This window comes from Protopterus annectens, chromosome 10.part0, assembly GCF_019279795.1.
Source record: "Protopterus annectens isolate FY-2018-M chromosome 10.part0, PAN1.0, whole genome shotgun sequence".
Classification (NCBI taxonomy): domain Eukaryota; kingdom Metazoa; phylum Chordata; order Ceratodontiformes; family Protopteridae; genus Protopterus; species Protopterus annectens.
Genome location: NC_056744.1, coordinates 1,105,087,194 through 1,105,100,869, shown reverse-complemented (window position 1 = coordinate 1,105,100,869; position 13,676 = coordinate 1,105,087,194). Strand labels below are relative to the sequence as shown.

Genomic DNA, 13,676 nt, shown 5'->3' with positions numbered 1-13,676 from the left:
TGATGAGTCCAGTTAATGGTATGTCCATGTGATGTTTACTGGATGTGCTCCGGCATTGGGTATGTATATCACAGTGAGCCACACACGATACTGTGCTACACCTTCAAACGACCGTAGGTGGAGCATGCTGGAGTGATGAATATCTGTCATGGGTACACCCCATGCCTTGACACAACATCCGTGATTATATTATGTGGAGCCCCTCATTAATGCAGCAGGGACTCCATGCTGAGTATGTGCAGAACAGTGCTTACACACATGTGCTCCCACAATTGCCTCTGCTCCACTAAGTGACAGTTGGTTACTTGATGTTCTGGCGACAGCAGACACTGTTTGCCCCGTTTGGTGTATGGCCTCTGACAATCGGCCGTGTACCTACCGATGTACCTGGGAATGTATACACACAGCACCGCCATATGCTGATAGGCGCATGTACTATTCCGGTGTTGACATTCCGTGTTCCAATAGCTGTTGTGTGTACAATGTTTGAGGGCTGCCTATGTAGGATTCACACAGTAGGCCACCTATACATTACAATTTACAGGTGGTCGTGTTTGTGTGCCATCCATTTTACTGTGTGTGCAGGTGGAGTGGTGTGTCAGTCCGCAGGGGCCTACACTGTCAGAGTATGTGCTATACGTTCCCTCTTTGCCAAGGCATAGGCATATTGGGCATGCCTCCATCTGCCTACTGGGGCTGGCACAGTGTGTTCATGGTCTGAATCCCTCTCTGCCTGTGATGGCCTTGGCAATTGCGGTGGGCTATGAGGGCCTTCACCATTTTGTCCCTGCTGCAGCTGTTTCCGCAGGATCATATTATGTAGCATGGCACATACTATGACGATGTGGGCACATGTGCCTGGAGAGTACTGCAAAGCTCCACCAGATGTGTCCAAGCACCAGAACCGTGATTTCAGCATCCAGAACATACGCTCTATGATGATTCTGGTTTGTGCGTGTGCCTCATTATGGTGTTCTTGCATGGGTGTGTGTGCATTTCTGATGGGAGTCATCATCCACGGCTCCAGTGCATAGCCAGCATCCCCCACAAGGTGGCCATGTGGGATGTCCCCCCTGACAAATACCTGATACAGCTGTGAGGCATGCCAGATATGGGAGTCATGGTAGCTTCCAGGGCTGCCAGCACACACATCCATGACAATGCTCTGGGCATTGCACATGACCTGGCAGTTGATGGAGTGGAATCCCTTGTGGTTTATGTAGCGCCTACCATGCTCGCCGGGTGGTGACTTGATTTGTATGTGCGTGCAGTCTATCGCACCCAGTACCTCTGGGTAGTGTGCCACATGCTGGAAGTGACGCATATTGCTGGCCAACTCCTCCTGAGTTCGGGGGAAGTATATATGCTCATTGGCATGTGGTAACATGGCATCCAGGAACTGGTGCAGTACCCTGGATGCTGATGCCTGTGAGATCCCCATTATATCTCCAGTTGGCCTTTGAAAGGTACCTGTGGCTAGTATTCGCAAGCTTATACATACCTTCATGTCCACTGGGATGGATTCCCCTCTGTTGTTTCTGGTTCTCAGCCGTGGCCGGCACAGCTCCACTATTTGCTGTAAGATGTCCCTGTCCACCCTGTAATGCTCTACTATCTCCAGATCATGTAGCCCCTGGTAGGTTACCCTTGGTCTGAACACTCTTCTCCTCCTCCGGGGCCTGTGGTGGTTGTCGGTATCATCCTCCACAACACCATCAGTCTCTAACACATGCTGATGAATCACAGCTATGGCAGCTCCCAACATGTACATTTTAAAAGTTCCCCATGTGTTTACACCTATGGTGCAGTGTTTGGGAATACACAGGTGTGTGTAGGGTGCTTTCACACTTTATACTATTGTGCTGTGAACACCGATGATGTCATAGGGTGTGTATGTACGATCGTAGCTACAGGGTATCTTATGTGTTTTACTACCGGAACTACTATTGTGGTGCCTTTGGTGTTGAATTACATATGGCTGCTGTGGATTACCTCTTGACCTTCCCTTTACATTTCTGCACGTTCCACCTACCATTTTCTGGCATGCATCCAGCCGCCTGCTTTCATTTGTACTTTCCTAGACCTGGCATATTTTGCGTAATGTGTGCTTTTGCCAGTCTACTGTCGGTTTGCTTTGCTCTGCTATGACAGATCTCCTATCTTTGCAATCCAATGCCTCCCCTCCTTTCTTTACATTCCAATGCCTCCCCTATCCTGTTTTGCAGGTTTCTGCGAGCAGACTTGTCAGCTGCCGTCGATTGGCCGCCGTGAGTTGATTGGTGCTGATTGCTCATTAGTACTCCAATTACCCTACTTCGGCATTTCCTTCTTTTCTTCCCCTGACCTTCCTGTTTGTGCTATTGTTCGCGGTGCGTGCATCTGCTTACTGGGTTTCGGGCACGTTTTCATCCCCGTACACATGCGCTTTTGGGCACCATGTGTGCTCTCAGCTAAACGATTCTATACCTTCCTTCCCACCCTTGTCCTGCAGCTTTGCTTAGCAATGGCCAGGCCAGATTTGCATTGCTCCAATGTGCTTACTGCTATGGTGGCAAACCCCTCTGCTGATGTCATGTATCTCCTCTGAGCCACTCCTCGGTGTTATAGCGCTGCGCCGTATGGTACAACCTTCATCCGGCGGGACATTTGCGATTCAGCATTATCTGCCTCATTTGCATGGCATTGACTACTAATTCATAGTTACCGCGCTGAACACTGTCGCAGGCCCTTAGCAACCTTTGCACCTTGGTTGTGGTGTTCCATGCCTACCATTGTGTATTATGGTGTAAACCTGATTTGTATTACATTGCGATTTTATGATATTTTTATATATTTTCTTTATGTTCCAGTTTGCGCACACATGCCCTGTGGTTGTACTGTGCGTTACTGTGGACATGACATTAAATGTTGTTTTTTAGGTGTTGTGCATCTTTTCTTATGCCATTGGCTGTGTATTTAGCCATTGGCATATGTTAACTTTGTAATACATGAGTCTGGTCTGCTTCCATAGCTCCAATGTTCTCTTTGGGAAAATGTAAACCGTGTTTTTTGGTTTACATTTCCGTGGGCTTACGCTACACCTGCACCACTTCGTGACTCACTATCTGCCTTCATTTGCATGGTGTGACACTGCGCATGGGGTGATTAGCATACCTATGCCGAGGGCTGCGCAGTTCTGGGGTACGCCTGTAGTGCATGTGGTATTGGATCGTACCTGAATCGCTCGACGGCCATATTTGGCGTTATTCCGCCTACGCTACGCCTGCGCCTGGCGCAAGCTTCATGAATCCCGGGGCTTATCTATTTTTCCACATTTTCTTTTAAAAATAACTTTACATTTGTCCTCCATGTATTGTTTAATCAAATTATATTTCCTATTCTCACTCTCAATAGAAAACTTTAAATCATTGGTCACCTCATTATTAACATAATCAATCTCCTCATACAATTTTTGCATTTGTCTCTCATTCTCTTTAATTAATGCTCTCATAAGATCATGCCCACTTTGGTCAAAAATCTGTAATAGTTCCTCATGAAAGGCAAATCCTTCCACCACATTGTTGGGAAACTTGTACATTCGTAACCCATTTGCATAAATCAGGGTGTTTCCAATTGTCAATTTATCATACTATTAAACAATTAAAGTGACTTGTGGGGGATATAAAGGATGCTACAGCTAGTTTTTTCTTTTCTTTGTTACATCTGAAGAAGTCTTGTGGATGAAAACACCTTGTGAATATTTGCGTTAATGTACTAAATAAACTGCTGGTGCTTCCACTTCAGATTGTGCTTCATGCTTTGGGTTTGACTACCTCTACTTGGTACCTTTGTGTGCTGCATTGGTTTCTTTGCCGTTTTGGGTACCTGGCCTCTTGTGTTTTTTACAGTTACTTGATAGGAGAGGCATGTAACATCCATGACAAAGCAGAGATCATCCCTGCCAAAGCAGGAAGGTCTGTCAGCTGTCTTATTCAAGCTGATATACAGCACATCCTGCTAGAATGATAGTAGCTATACAACCAATTACTAAATCCAATTATCTTGTCTTTGAACCTTAGCATCATTCTGGATCATGGCAAGATGACAGTCACACTTAAGATTAGTGTCTTTCCTGTCCAATCACACACATAGCAAGCTCAGTCATATCCTTCTGCATGTTCTTCTGGCCAGAGCACTTATAATCATTCCCCCTAACATGGCAACTATCAGGTCATTATCATATTTGTAAGTATGGAGAGATCTAAGAGTCCACGTTTCATCACCCCACCCAGCATACAGAATTGACAATACCCCACTTCAAAATGAAAATGCAGTTAGAGATCTATGAACCTAGCTGATAATTCCCTATCCTTTGATCGCCATTTAGCAATGGTTGTCAGGAAATCCTTCTGTTTGCACAGCTGATCACTAAGGGACTATTATCCAGATCAAACGATGTTATTGTCCAGTTGAATTCAGTACTGTTCAGACCAGTTATATGACATAATGTTCACTTTGGGATGTACCTCACCAGCCATATCAAGCAGGTTGAAAGACTCCAGGGGTTCCTAACAAGAGGACCACAGGCTTAAAAGCCTTAAGCTTCTGAACAACATAAGAAGCACTCTCCCTCATTTCTGTGTCTTACAGACTCCTTGAAGTAGACCTATGTCTTGCCTTCTGAGAAATCAATAAATAGTCTGTTCTAGTGTACTTTCCCAAATCAAACAATGCAACAAATACCAGAAGAAGAGATATGGGCCTGCTTTAGCAAATCAATAAAACAAGGTGGAGAAACAGATTTGTTACTCAGCATAACCCTTACCTCTGAAATAAACTTTCTCTTGCAGATATGGTATGTAATAGACTATCTTCCTTCAACCTGGACCTGGAGAATTGGGTGGGTATTTATAATTTCAACCCAGACTTGACTGGCCTAGCCCTTCTTATGAGGGAGGGTACTGTTTAGGGTGGAAACTGGTAAGACATAATGGTCACAAGACTCAAATGCCTTGAACATTCCATGATTCCTAAGATTTAAATGAATGGCACTAGCATATAATGCAATTAGTGCATTTCTTAACTTTGCACAGATTTGTGTAATCATCCTTCAATTAATTACTTAAAGTATGCCTCAGAGGTTATACTTAATATTAATGGTACCACCTGTAAAATATTTAACATTTTTCCTTTATTGTATTTTTCTGTTTTTAACAAAATTAGTGTGTCATCATTCTGTCTATTATCTTTAAATAAGCAGCTTGTCTAGAGTAGCCTGTGTTTATGTTAGTATCTCAGTTGTAAATAAACTAGTACTTTAAAAAGTAGCCTTTCATGTCTCACTTCATTGTATTGATGAGCTCTGTAAACACGTATTATTCTGTTAGATTCTCACTGATTAATTCTTGCATATTTTAAGTTATCAAAACATTTAATACCATTAATTAATTAAACTGAAATCACAGTGTTTTCAGGGATAAGTTCTCTTTTCAAAATAGATAAAAAGGTTTGAAAACATCATTTAGGTTTAACAGAACATACACTTCTTTTGATCAATACCACATGTTATAGCTGAAATATATTTAGTTCTAAAGTACATATCTTGCCTTAAATAGCATGTGGATAGCTTCAGATTATGAATGTTTTTGGTTATAATTATTTAAATGTTTTATGGACATGCGTTAGTAGAAAATTCAATCCAGGTGGTTTATTTCAGGGAGAACTATCTTCTACTTTATACATAGGTTCATAGGTATGTACTAGAGGCTAATGGCCCTGGAGCCTTTACAAGCCTAGCACATAAGATTACCCTGGTATCGTGCCACCCTACCTTAGTTCCCAGTGCCTCTGTCGAGTAGAGCCACTGGAGTGATCCCAAGGGTAAATTTTCTATTTCCCACCCACTCATCAAGATTTCTCTTGAAGAGGGCCAGTGAGGTGCACTGCTTGACGTATATGGGATGTCTATTCTATAGCATGGGCAGTCTCTGGGTTATGAACCTGTCCCTCCAGCATGTTTTGTTGATTGTGGTAATGAGGTTGAGGTCTCTGAAGCATGTGGTGTGGATGGAATTTGGACTTCTTTAGATGTAGCATTTCTAACAGAGCTGGGTCCAACATGGCTTTGTAAGTCAAGCAGAGATCGCCTCTAAGTAGGCGATATGAGACAGGGAATAGTTGGAGTTTTTTGAGTCTGTCCATATAGAACAAGTGTTTAAGGCCTAGGATTCCCTTTGTGAGGTACTTTTGCGGCCTCTCCAGTTGTTGCAGGTGTTTAGTGAGATACATGCTAATTGGGGCATTGTACTCGATGATTGGCCTAATGAGGGAAGATTAGAGGGAGACAATACCTCTTTCTTCCTGGATGCAAAACCTTTTGTAATGAGATGTGCCATATAGAAGGACTTTCTGACCACAGTGGCAATGTGGTGGTCAAAAGAGAGGTTGCTCTCAACCTGTGTTCCCAGAGCTCTTATAACACCTTCTATTATCAATGTGGTAATTCAAGGGAACCACGTTTTTCCCAAGGGGGATGACGACACATTTTTTGGCATTGAGCTTAAGGCCATGGTTCTGACACCAGTCGCTGATCTCATTGAGGCATTTCTGTAGGCTGTCAATATCACTTGGGGAGTTAATAATAGCTCTCAACTTGCAATCATCTGCAAACTTTGTCAGCCAGAGTCTGTTTGTGTTGGCCTGGACTTCAGAGAAGTAGATACCAAACAGGAGAGGACCCAGGACCCAACCCTGTGGGACTCCACTCGTGACTTGTCAGCAGTCTGACTTGGAGTCAGCTATTTTCACACTGTGGGTTCTATCTGTGAGCCAGTTTGCAACCCACCTAGTGATACAGGGGTTGATGCCTAGCTTAGTGAGTTTTTCTATGATTCGTGAGTGGGGAATGGTATCAAAGGCCTTGGCCAGATCAAGGTAGACTCTATGAACCACCTTGCCTTCATCCACAGCTCTGGTGACTGACTCAAAGAAGTTGACCAAGTTGAGCAGGCATGATCTACCCTTCACAAAACCAAACTGTGTAGGATCCAGAGTTTGGAGATTCCCTATATCCTTGTTTATTAGGTCCATGATGATACATTCCATAGCTTTGCATATCAGACTCATCAGGCTAATGGGACAATAATTCCCAGGGTCTGTAGTCACTCATCCTTTGTGGCGAGGGATGACTGTAGCACTAAAAGAATCACAGGCCTAAAGCAGATGCCCTACGCTGACCGCCTTAAAAAACTCCAGCTATACTCTGTCGCATATCATCTACTCAAAGGCGATCTTTGCTTAACATACAAGGCCATGTCAAACCCAGAGCTGTTGGACATGCTACACTTAAAGAAATCCCAATCCCTCAGAGCCACACACTCCAGGGATCTAAACCTTGTCATCACAATAAACAAAACATGCTGGAGGGATAGGTTCCTGACCCAGAGACTCCCCAGACTCTGGAATAGATTACCCATACATGTCAAGCAGAGTGCCTCTTTGGTCCTCTTCAAAAGTAACCTTGACGATTGGATGGGAGAAAGGAAATTCACCCCGGGAATCACATCAGTCGCCCTGCTAGACAGGGGTCCAGGGAAGTAAATAGTGTGAGAAGAAATAGCCAGGAAATTGTTATGGCTAGGCTTGTATAGGCCCTAGGGCTGATAGCCTAGTACCAACCTATGAACCTATGTGTGCCATTTGGTAGGGACAAAGCCTGAGGTGATGCTGTGATTGAACAAGGCACACAGGTGAGGTGCCAGTTCATCTGTAGTTCATGCAGACCACAGCCAGGGATATTGTCAGGTCCCATAGAAGCTGTATTCTTGGCTTTGAACAGTGCTGTTTTAACCTGTGCAGCAGTAATACTGGGTGCCTGACAATCTACTGGTATTGTGATTGGTCCTTTGGGGGGGGGTAAAGTTAGCACTGAATCTGTCAGCCAGTATATTGGCAATATCTATTGGCTCGCTATAGGAAGTACCATTGTGCAGTAGCTCAGAGCAAATGTAGGTATTGCTGTGGAGATTCTTTACATAACTATAGAAGGCCTTGTGGTTGTCCTTACTATCTGCAGCAATTCTGTTTTCATAGCTAGCTTTAGAGGAGTTGATGAGTGATCTCAACCTTTTGTTGAGGCTGATAAGGGAGTTTTTCCAGTCTTGGGACTTCACCTTACTCCACATCAGTTTCCTCCTTCTGTTGTCGAGTTTGTTTATGGCAGGGGGCCACCAGATTGGCTTCCTTTTTTTATGAGGAGAGCATCTTGTTTCTGTTGGGTACGGCGAGATCCATTAATTTGTGTACTTGTTCGTACAGTGCATTGGTGTATGATTCAGTGGTCATGCGACTATTCTCCATTTGCATGTGTGCGGTGAAGTTAGCCACCTCTGTTTTTAGGAGCCCAAAGTTAGCTTTGGAGAAGCTTTTCATGGTGGTTACCTTTGTGGGGGGGTGGGGAGGGTGGGAGGGATGTGGATTTCCAAGGTGATTAGTTTGTGGTCGGGTCAAACCAGGGAGGAGTTAACTATTGGTGTAGAGCAGCGGTCGTCCATGTTAGTAATGACCAGGTCAAGGATGTTGCTACCTCTAGTGGGGTAAGAACGAGCTGGTCCAGAGCATTGGAATTAATGAATTCCAGAAAGCATTGGGCAAGTGTATTGGTACATGAGTTGTTTTCCCAGTTAATGGAGGGGTAGTTGAAGTTGGCCAGTATGAGAGTGTTAGGTTGGACCCTAATATTCTCCAAAGTGCTTAGGAACATGGAGTGTGAGTCTTGGGACATGGTTGGGGTCCTGTAGCAGGGTACGACCTTAATCACTGTCTTACCCAATGTCAGCTGAACCTGAAGTATCTCAGATGCATTATGTTGGGCTACCAGTCTGGAGGTGTGCACATCCTTTATGAATATGGAAACACCACCGCCTTTGGTGCTTTTCTGGGGCCGAAAGATGTGGAATGAGTTATAGCCTGGTAGTGCAGTGGTACTTTCTGCTGCCTTGAACCAGGTCTCTGTTACAGCACAAATGTCAATGTTCTCCATTTTAAGGAGTGCATTGAGCTAGTGCATTTTGAGATTTAGACTTCTAGCATTGAGCAGCATGACTCTCAGATTGCATTTGTTTGTAGCTCTTATGGTGGTAATTTGGTCTTTGGAACACCGCCTAAAAAGGCACTATAGGGGTGGCAAGAGCCTTGGCCAGTATCCTGAATCCCAGGGGTGACAGATGTAGGCCATCCCTGGCAAAGCATTGAGGTCTGTCAATCATGTCATCCCAGGCAGACAGATACTGGTTCCCCTTAGAATGACACCAGAAACTTAGCCAATTGTTGAAATCAATAATTTTCTGCTTGTACTGTGGTATCATTCTGGGTGATGGTAGGATACTGCTCAAGGCTAGGGTCATACCCGCCTGGGCTATATAATTCGAGAGCTCCTCCATGTCTCTTTTCATGTAGTCCAGGAAGGTACGTCTCAGGTCATTCACACCTGCATGTACAATAACAGAGTGAAATTTGTAACTGTTGTTGAGGGACCTGAGTGCATGCTTTATGTGGCAGATCCTGGTGCCTGACAGGCAGCTGACTGTTACTTTCTCCTTATTCAACCTAGTGAGTGGGACATTAGTGTACCTCACTATCGAGTCACCTATGACTAGTGTGTTGGGCATGCTGTTTTGCCTTAGCAGCTTTGGTTGAGTGGTAGACTGTTTAGGAGAGTCATGTGTCTTGTGATTAGTGTTGTGTTGTGGTGGTCGAGTGCATTTCTGCCTTGGTGGTCTCTGCTGTTTGGGTAGATTTTATTGAGAGCCTCCATGAAGGTGGGTGTGTGGTTTGTGTTTTTATGTGAAGGCAATGCTGGTGTGTATTCTGGAGGGCTATGTGTTCCATGTGGAGTGGTGCAAGTGTTGACCTTCTCCTCTTGACCAGCTATTTCGGTCTGGGCTGGAGAGTGCATGACTTCCAATTTGGACATATAAGTGCATCTCTAACAAGTCTGAGTGTTGGAAGGTCAGAGGAGGGGGTTGTCAGTGTACATGAGGCAGTTGCCACATTGCCTCAGGATACTTAAGCTCACCAGGTTAATAGGAGAGAGTACAGGGAACTGACCTTTAGATATGCCTGGAGGGATGGGCATTAATAAGTACTGGAGCTGTTTCCTTGTAGAACGTTTAGTGCTGGTAGGACTTTTGTGTGCTACAATAATTGCTACAAGAAGTCTGGTAAAGTGCTAAACTAATGGAACGTATCATCATGGAACTCATAAACAAAGACTTTCGTAACCTCCAAACTCTGGACCCCACCCAGTTCGGGTTTGTGAAAGGCAAATCAAGCCTCCTGATTGAAATTTTTGAGGCAGTCACCAAAGCCATAGATGAGGGTAAGGTAGTTCACACAGTCTATCTTGACCTCACCAAGGCTTTTGACATCATCCCCCATTCTGGAATCATAGCTAAACTCACTAAACTAGGTATAAATCCCTACATTCCAAAAAAACATAAATTCCATGACCAGGAACACCATGCCAAGGACAAAGCAAACTCTTTATTTGACACAGTTATGGTACCTCGGCTTCTTGTCTTCTAATGGAACATTTTTAACATAATTTTGTCCCTATAAATACCCCCACTTCTAATTGTTTAATTAACCAATTAACAAATAAACTAATCCATTAGACCAATTCATTAAGCGAATATTCTCAGACTTTTGAGCTATTGCGCTTCCATGTGTAAGCCAAATTGCATTAACTATTTTAACAATGATTATAAATGCACTTTTAAACAGTTTTAAATACATTATCATTATATAATTGAATATCTTATTAAATGTTTTTTTTATATTTTAAATATATCAAAGACACTGTTAAAAACATTTTACCTACATATTATAAAGTGCAACTGAACATCCTAGCTTCCTTGCTTCAAGTAATAAGATTGTTTTCTAAGTTCATTCCATTGAAATACAAAGTATGAAAATTAATTCATCCATGCATTTTGTGTCCAAACATCAGGGTTCAGACAGTAATTTGTTTTTTAGTGTTCTAGCATGACCAATCAGCAACAGGGGAAACTTTAAGAAAGAATTAAACAGACTAGAGAGCAGAATGATTATTAATTTTCATACCTTGCATCCCAATGGAATGAATTTAGAAAACAATTTGATTATTTCAAACAAGGAATCTAGGATGTTATTTGCACCTTAAATCATGTATGAAAAAAGTGTTTTTATCAATGTTTTGGATGTATTCAGAAAGATATATAACATGTATTTGATACAATATCTAGTTATATAAATGTTTAAAATTGTTTAAAAGTGCATTCATGACTTGTTAAAATATACAATGCCATTTGGCTTACATAGGGAAGTGCAATAACTTAAAAGCTTGAGAAAGTTTATTACATGAATTGGTTTAATGAATTAATTTTCATACTTTGTATTTCAATGGAATGAACTTAGAAAACAATCTTATTAATTGAAGCAAGGAAGTAGGTTGTTCAGTTGCACTTTATAATATGTAGGTAAAATGTTTTTAACAGTGTTTTTGATATATTTAAAATATAAAAAACATTTAATAAGATATTCAGTTATATAATGGTAATGTATTTAAAACTGTTTAAAAGTGTATTTATAATCATTGTTAAAATATTTAATGCCATTTGGCTTACACATGGAAGTGCAATAGCTCAAAAGTCAGAATATTTGCTTAATGAATTGGTCTAATGGATTAGTTTATTTGTTAATTGGTTAATTAAACAATTAGAAGTGGGAGTATTTATAGGAAACAAATATTATGTTAAAAACGTTCCATTAGAAGGCAAGAAGCCGAGGTACCATAACTGTATCAAATAAAGAGTTTGTTTTGTCCTTGGAGTGGTGTTCCTGGTCATGGAATTTGTTTTTTTGGGAAGTTTTGTGTTCTATGGGTGTATATAAATTCTTACATCACAAGATGGGTTGCCAAGTGGCTCACTGACAGAACCCATACTGTAAAAGTTGCAGACTCTAAATATGACTTCAAACCAGTGACAAGTGGAGTACCACAGGGTTCAGTCCTGGGACCTCTCCTGTTTGTTATCTACTTCTTTGAAGTAGAGGCTAGCACAGAAGGCCTTTAGCTAACAAAGTTCACAAATGACTGCAAACTAGGAGCCATAGTCAAGTCCCAAAATGATGTGGACATCCTACAGAAGGGCCTCACTGAAACAGATGCCTAGTGTCAGAGCCATGGCCTCAAACTCAATGCCAAAAAGTGCATTGTCATCCCCTTTGGTAAAAACTCTGTACCCATGAACTACCACATAGCCGGCAGTCTACTTAATGCTGAATGTGTGATAAGAGACCTTGGGATCCAGGTGGGACCCTAGTATCTCCTTTGATAATCACATCACCACGGTAGTCAGGAAATCCTTTTATGTGGCACACCTCATCACAAAGGGGTTCTCATCCAGAAAAAAAGAGGTCATTGCTCCCCTCTACTCGACACTCATTAGACCCATTATAGAGTACAATGCCCCTTTTAGAATGTACGTCGCAAGACATCTGCACCAGCTGGAAAGGCCACAGACGTACCTCACAAAGAGGATTACTGGCCTCAAACAGGTGCCCTACACTGACCGTCTCAAAAAACTCCAACTTTACTCCATAGCATATCGGCTACTCTGAGGTGATCTCTCCCTAACATATAAAGCTATGTCAAACCCAGAACTGTTAGACATGCTACACCTAAAGAAATCCCAATCCCTTTGAGCTACACACTCTAGAGACCTAAACCTTGTCACCACAATAAACAGGACATGTTGGAGGGATAGATTCCTGTCCCAGAGACTTCCCATACTCTGGAACAAGCTACCCATCTATGTCAAGCAAAGTTCCTCATTAGCACTCGTCAAGAAAAATCTGGATGCGTGGATGGGAAATAGGAAATACACCCCAGGGATTACCTTTGTGGCTCTGCTCAACAGGGGCACAGGAAAATACTTTTCTTGGGTGATGTAAGCCAGGGAACCTTGATGGCTAGGCTTACTTAAACCCTTGGGCCGATAGCCTAGTACCTACCTATGAACCTATGAACCTATGAGATGGAAAAACTGCCCAAATGGCCAATAAACTACAATTTCTGGACCACAAAACACTCCTCTTGTGGCAAATAGGCTACCTAGTACTTACCACTCCCACTGATAAGCTAGAAGGCTTCCTTCCAACGCAGAAAGGCTTGGGGGGCTCAGAAGCTTACCAACAGTCCTGGATACAGCAAATCTGTATCTGGACTAGACTAGTTATAGGAAAGGCAAGAAACAAGCTTAGAATTTTTTTTTTCAGAAAGCAGCTAAAACAGCACCAAAAGCAATTCAAGTGCAGTACAAACTAGCACACGTGAGTGTGTAGCAGTATTAAAGCACGTACAGTTTAAATAAATGAAATTTATTTAAAATGTATTCTGAACTAAATTCAATTGTTGTTTTATTCAACATTTGCTCTAAAATGTTTTATGGTGCCTGAATATCTAGATCGTAGTTAGGACAATAATTCAAAGGGTTTGCTGCACTGATGGTTGAGCAGTGTAAGTGCAAGAATTTAATGTTACTGTGAGTATTGCTACAATGTATTGTATTGTGTGAGCCAACGGTGCACTTTTCTGTATTTTCCCTATTTGTTTCACTTGGTACAACCTTGGAACTGGTATAATTTCCTTGGGGAGG

At 42.4% G+C, this 13,676-nt stretch overlaps 1 protein-coding gene across 1 annotated transcript in view; it reads left to right on the top strand.

The window, feature by feature from the left end:
* The window catches only part of TMEM275 (transmembrane protein 275), a 712,265-nt gene that overhangs the window by 540,009 nt on the left and 158,580 nt on the right, over positions 1-13,676 (top strand). The gene's annotated exons all lie outside the window — the stretch shown is intronic.